The 6,000-nt window shown below is 37.5% G+C and overlaps 1 protein-coding gene across 1 annotated transcript in view; it reads left to right on the forward strand.

Moving 5' to 3' along the window:
* SANBR (SANT and BTB domain regulator of CSR) overlaps nt 1-2,658 on the forward strand; it is a 73,573-nt gene extending 70,915 nt beyond the window's left edge. Inside the window, exon 22 of the transcript XR_009534314.1 lies at nt 2,634-2,658. The gene's annotated coding sequence lies outside the window, so the exon portion shown is untranslated. The remainder of the gene's footprint in view (nt 1-2,633) is intronic.
* Nucleotides 2,659-6,000: the final 3,342 nt, after the last annotated feature.

Raw genomic sequence — 6,000 nt, forward strand, 5'->3', positions numbered from 1 at the left:
ATAAAAGAAGGACATCGGCAAGTCTGATATAAAACCTGCATCCATTTGCTTCTCTCCATCGCCATAATCCATCACTCCAAGTTATTAACATCTCCAAGCCTCCTAAGTGATTCCAGCTCTCACTCTAACCTCTATTATTCACAAGGCAACTACAGTAATTTTGAAATGTGAATCAGATCACATCACACTCCAGTATCACCTCATCAAACCTAGAATGAAATCCAACTTCCATTGCCCGGGTTTACAAAGTCCCACACAGCCTAGCCGCTGGCTGCCTCTCAGTCTCCTTTCCCCTCTTGCTACTACATTCTAGTCACATGGCCTACCTGCTCCTCCAATAAGTAAGCTCATTCCCACCATTTAGTTCCTTCACATTACTGTTCCCACTGTCTAGAAGCCTCCTTATTATAATTCAGATTTTAGGTTAGATGTCATTTCCTCACAGGAGGCATTTCCATGTACCCAATCTAAGGTAGCTACCCAAGTCACTTTCATTACATCATCATAGTTTATTTCTGTACAAATCACAAATCTGACATTATTACATCATTATTTTTTTCTTTTCTTTTTTTTCTTTAAGTCTTTATTGAATTTGTTACAATACTGCTTCTGTTTTATGTTTTGGTTTTTTGGCCCCTAGGCATGTGGGATCCCGACCAGGGATTGAACCCGCACCCCCTGCACTGGAAGGCAAAGTCTTAACCACTGGACCACCAGGGAAACCCCTTCTTTCTTTCTTTTTTGTCTGTTGGTTTTCAATTTGTCTTCCATGCCAGAAAATGAAATGCATCCAAATAGGAAAAGAAGTAGGGCTTCCCTGGTGGCGCAGTGGTTAAGAATCCACCTGCCAATTCAGGGGACACGGGCTCAAGCCCTGGTCCGGGAAGATCCCACGTGCCGCGGAGCAACTAAGCCTGTGTGCCACAACTACTGAGCCTGCACTCTAGAGCCCGCGAGCCACAACTACTGAAGCCCGTGCGCCCAGAGCCCGTGCTCCGCAACAAGAGAAGCCAGCGCAATGAGAAGCCCGCGCACTACAACAAAGAGTAGCCCCCACTCACTGCAACTAGAGAAAGCCCGCGCGCAGCAACGAAGACCCAACGCAGCCAAAAATAAATAAATTAATTAAAAAAGAAAAGTAAAACCGTATCTATTCACAGATGACATTATCTTGTATATAGAAAATCCCAAGAAATCCACTAAAAAACTATTAGAATATATAATTAAGTTCAAGATTTCAGGATATACAATCAATATACAAAAATCAATTTATTTCTATATACTAGCAATGAAAAATATGAATATGAAATTTTTAAAAATTCCCTTTACAATAGCATCAAAAAGAATAAGAATAAATTTCACAAAAGAAGTGTAAAATGTGTACTCTGAAAACTACAAGATGTTGAAAGAAATTAAAGAAGATCTAAATAAATGGGAAGATTATCCCATGTTCATGGATCAGAACACTTAATATTGTTAAGATGGTAATACCCCTCAACTTGATCTACAGATTCACCACAGTTCCTGTCAGATTTCCAGCTGGCTTCATTGTAGAAATTGACAAACCAATCCTAAAATTCATATGAAAACTCAAGGGACCCAGAACTGCCAAAACAATTTTGAAAAAGAACAAAGGGTTCACACTTTCTGATTTCAACTCTTACTACAAAGGTGCAGTAATCAAGGCAGTGTAGTACTAGCATATGGATAGACATACAGATCAATGAAACAGAATTGAGAGTCCAGAAATAAGCCCATCTATTTATGGCCAACTGATTTTCAACAATAGTGCCAAGACCATTCAATGGGGAAAGAATAGTCTTTTCTACAAATGGTGCTGGGAAAATGATAGCTTCATGCAAAGGAGTGAAGTTAGACCCCATCTCACACTATATACAAAAAATTGATGCAAAATGGATCTAAGACCTAATTGTAAAAGCAGACTAAAACTCTTAGAGGAAAACACAGGGGTAAATCTTTACAACCTTGGATTTAACAATGGATACTTAGACACTAAAAGCACAAGCAACAAAAGGAAAACTAGATAAATTGGACTTTACCAAGATTAAAAACATTTGTGTTTCAGTACATAAGAAAGTGGAAAGACAGCCTATAGAATGGGAGAAAATATTTACAAATCACATATCTGATAAGGGATTTACATCCAGAATTTATAAAGAACTCTTACAACTCAAAATTTAAAAAAGACAACCCAGTTTTTTAAATGGTAAAGGATTTGAATAGACATTTCTCCAAAGAAGATGGCCATTTGGCCAAAACCACTTGAAAAGATGCTCAACATCATTAGCCATGAGGGAAATGCAAATGAAAACCACGAGTTACCACTTCATATCCAGTAGAATAGCTATCACCAAAAAGCCACCTAATAATGTTGCCAGGAATGTGGCAAAATTGGAATCCTCATGAACTCCTGGTGAGAATGTAAAATGGAGCAGCTATTTTGTACTTTGCAAAGCAGTCTGGAAGTTCCTCAAAAGAAATTAAACATAGAGTTACCATTTATCTACCAATTTACCCTAACAGGTATATCATTTTCTATTTAGTCTCTTCTTAAGTTTACCTATATGCACATATCCATGCACAGAACAGTATTATCTGCTTTTTTTTTCCAGATGGAGAAACTGAGTCCCAGACATAGCAACTTGTCTAAGAGAAACAGAAAAGAATGACCTGAGCAGTGTGCCCTTGATGACGGTATTGCTATGTTAAACAAGTTAACACATGCATGTAAAGCAGTTAGAACAGTGCCTGACATATGTAAGTGCTCAAAAAATGTAAAATATTATTAGACCATTATTATTTAGAAATAACTATGTTGTGCTCATTCCCACTTTTGGCCTTGCCTCATGCTGTTCTCCCATCTAGATTGCTCTTTTGCTTTGCTACCTATTGAAGTTTTTCCCTTGCTCCAGGTCCCTGCTCAAATCTCACCTTCTCCATGAAGCTGCTGACCTCTCTCTTCTCTGAATCGTGTTGCATTCACAACGTTTCCACAGTTTAGCAGTCAGATGTTCTCACTGCTTTTGTTGTTGTTATTGACCTTGACTCCCCAACCAACTCTTATGCTGTATTAGTAAAATTATATACGAAACAAACAACAGTGTTCACATTTGTTAATTTTGAGTGATAGGTTGTTTTAGACTATGCTTGTCTGTAGTTAATATATTTTCCCAAATTAAAGAAAAAAATTGAGGACTTCGCTGATGGTCCAGTGGTTAAGACTTCGCTTTCCAATGCAGGGGGTGGGGTTCGATCTCTGGTCAGGGAGCTAAGATCCCACATGCCTCACGGGCAAAAACCAAAACATAAAACAGAAGCAATATTGTAACAAATTCATGAAAGACCTTTAAAATGGTCCACATCAAAAAATCTTAAAAAAAAAAAAATTTGAGCCAACCAGAAGCTATTGACCATTGAAATTATGAGACTCTCAGAGACTTCCCTAGCGGTCCAGTGGTTTAAGACTCCACGCTTCCACTGCAGTGGGCACGGGTTTGATCCCTGGTCGGGGAACTAAGATCCCACATGCCAGTGAGAATTTCAAAAAAAATTAAGAAAAAGTGAAACTTCAGCAAGAAACGTAGGCAACTGTCAGAATTATTTTACATCAGGAACAAATACTTGAGGGAGGATTTCTAAAGTGCATTATTCATTTCTAATGTTAAGTAGTCATATACTCAGGGAAGAAGCATGACTTTTTCCCAGTAAGTAATGTGCAATAGCTGAATATTTGTTAAATGACATCTAGCTTTGTCCAACAAATCAGTGTAAGTCTCTCTGACAGCGGTTCTGGAGTGGGCCTAGGTTAGTACTTTTTAAAGGTCACCAGGTGACTCTATTGCAGACATGTTGAGAACCATACTGCTGTGTGACATGATATCTTTAAATGACTAATACTGTAAACCTCAGTCAGAGTTGTGTTCAGGAGCATAAAAAGAAATCAGGAAAGCATAGATTCTGACATCAGAGTACTGCCACAAGGCGGCGCTAAAAGCTCAAGGAAACCATAGTTTAAATTAAATCACATTAAGCTTCCTGCTTGCTTAGTCTTCCTTACCAACTGTGCATACGCATATTGTTTGTAGAAGGAAACAGAATATTGGGGAGAGAGCTGATAAGGGGAATTTTAGCTAATAAGGAATCCTAGAAGGCAAATGAGAAAAAGGTAGAAAAGCAGGAAAACAAAACGAGAAACACCACTTAAAAGATCAAGCTTAAATATGACGCCCTTCCTCAATGCCGGAATTGTCTGTTCTCATAGCCATGCTTTTGTATGTTTATTCTAAAGGTTTTATATGCATTTAGAAGTCTCTAATAGTTCTGAAAATTGAGAGGAAAAATGTTTAAAAAATCAAAATAAGTGATGGGAAATGAATTAATGCAAATTCTTAAATATAGAATAATGAAATGTTTCTCCTTTTAATAAATATTTTAACTTAGCAAAACTATGTCTTCTAAATGAGTACGTTGAGGTCCAAAATATCTAGCCTGCGAAACTCCGCACTGTCCTCGCTGCAGTTATCTGAAGACTTCCCACCCTGTTCCTCCTAGCCAGCTGGGCAGAGACACAAAGACACAGAGAAGCATTAGACAGGTTTACACCAATATGTTAATAGAGGTCATTTCAGGGATGGAGCAGGTGAGGCAGAATTATAGATGCTCTTTCTTTTCATTGTTGTTTGCCTATGTTTTCTTTTTAATTATTATTAAATATTTCAACTAGACAGAAAAGTACAGAGGATAATACAACAAACATTCAGGTACCTACCACCCAGCATTTTAACATAATAATATGATATATATATGTTTTTTTTAAGAAATAAAGCATTTCAAATACCCTCACCCCATATAGATAACACTGCTTCTAGCTCTTCCCTTCCCAGAAGTAAACACTTCCCTGAAATTTGATGTTTATTATGCCCATGCATGTCGTTATACTTTTACTACATATACTATGTATCCATAACATAATATACTATTTAAACTTTATATAGTGAGCTCATCTCCTTATATGATTTTTTATACTCTAAATTATGGTTTTGAGATTTATACATTTTAAGACAGATAGCTTCTGTTTATTTATTTTAGCTATAGTCATCTATTCTATGAATCTACAGAAATGTATACATCTATTTCCTGTCAGTGGGCATTGAGTTTATTTTCAGTTTTTTTCTTAAAATAATGCTGCAATAAAAACTTTCCATCATTGTCCTTGTGCATATATGAGTTGCACAAATTGACTAAAAGTTTCCAAACTTTTCTCCAGAGTTGCTGTTCCAGCTTGGCCTCCTGCTAGCAGTATGTGAGAGTCCCTGTTGTTCAGCTTCCTCACCAACAATGAAGGTTGTATCATCAGGATGACTAAATTAAGCCACAATAACCAAGAACCACCAGTGACTTAATTCAAAGGTTTGTTTCTTGCTGCAAGTGCAGTGCAGGTAAACAGTGAAGGGCCGTTCGTCGCAGTCACTCAGGGACCTGGGCTGAGGGGATCCATCCTGACACATGCTTCTGAGAGGCAGGGAGAAAGAACTAAAGGGCTCGCACTCTGGCTGTGAAAGTTTCTGCACAGAAGTGATGGACATCACTTCTGCTCACATTTAATTGGCCAAAACAAGACGTGATCACCTCAGAGCGTCCCCATTCCTACCTTTAGGGTCTGAATGTTTGTGAATGGTTACCAAGGTACTGATAGACTTTAATTTTTATTAGTCTAATGAGTATGAAATGGTGACTTGTTATTTTTATTTATATGCTGCTGATTATTACTGAGGTTGAGCATATATTCAGATGTTTATTGCCCAAGTATGTTTAGTCCTTTGAAAATTGCCTGTTGATATCCTTTGCCCATTTTTCTATTGAGTTTTAAAAGTCTGATTTTGTAGGATATGTTTATAATCTGGCTACTAATCCTTTATTGATTCTATGCACTATAAGTATCTTCTTCCAGACTGTGGCATTATGGCTTTCCACTTTGTT

The sequence above is a fragment of the Mesoplodon densirostris genome, chromosome 14, assembly GCF_025265405.1.
Source record: "Mesoplodon densirostris isolate mMesDen1 chromosome 14, mMesDen1 primary haplotype, whole genome shotgun sequence".
Classification (NCBI taxonomy): Eukaryota; Metazoa; Chordata; class Mammalia; order Artiodactyla; family Ziphiidae; genus Mesoplodon; species Mesoplodon densirostris.